We start from the raw sequence: 633 nt of genomic DNA, 5'->3' as shown, positions 1-633 counted from the left end.
ATTTTCTGAAGAGTCATTGCTTTCCAAGCAGTACTTGTTGGGGGTCCTAAAAGAAAATAAAGAAAGATTTGACTTGCTGCCCTCCTTGTAATCTGTATCAATTGTGAGCTTAAAAAGAGTTTCTGAGAAGTAATCCTTTAGCACCAAAGGTCGTTGTGCCTAGAGTTCTCACATTCTGTATATAGCATAATACAATGAACAACAAGGCAACAAGGATAAAGGAATAAAACGATTCATCAGAACTCTGAAGGTTTATTAAACAGGCCCAAGAGCAGATAACTGACAATGAAAGAAGTCGGAAACTAAGTGAAGGTGTGTTTAGCAGAAACCCCTTCACTCTCAGTTATTTTAAGACCTATAAGGGCTTACTTGTATTTGAAGCGGTTTACGTCTGTGACTTACCGTTCTACAAACTCACAGGCACCATCTGTTTCCTTGTGCTACATATTTCACAATCAAGAATTTAAGACGCGCTATAGGGTAAGGAATTTACTCTGTATCAGGTTAGCCGATGCCCATATTTTTCAAGAAAAGAGCGTAGGCAATTGATCTTAGGCAAGGGAATTCCAGCTGTTAAAAAGCTTTGGATCAGGTCAAAATGATACAGATGCATATCATGAGGTAATGTTTCTC

Source organism: Montipora capricornis, chromosome 6 (assembly GCF_036669925.1).
Source record: "Montipora capricornis isolate CH-2021 chromosome 6, ASM3666992v2, whole genome shotgun sequence".
In the NCBI taxonomy this organism is placed as follows: Eukaryota; Metazoa; Cnidaria; class Anthozoa; order Scleractinia; family Acroporidae; genus Montipora; species Montipora capricornis.
The sequence above is the reverse complement of the archived record's forward strand: the minus strand, read 5'-3'. Positions refer to the sequence as shown.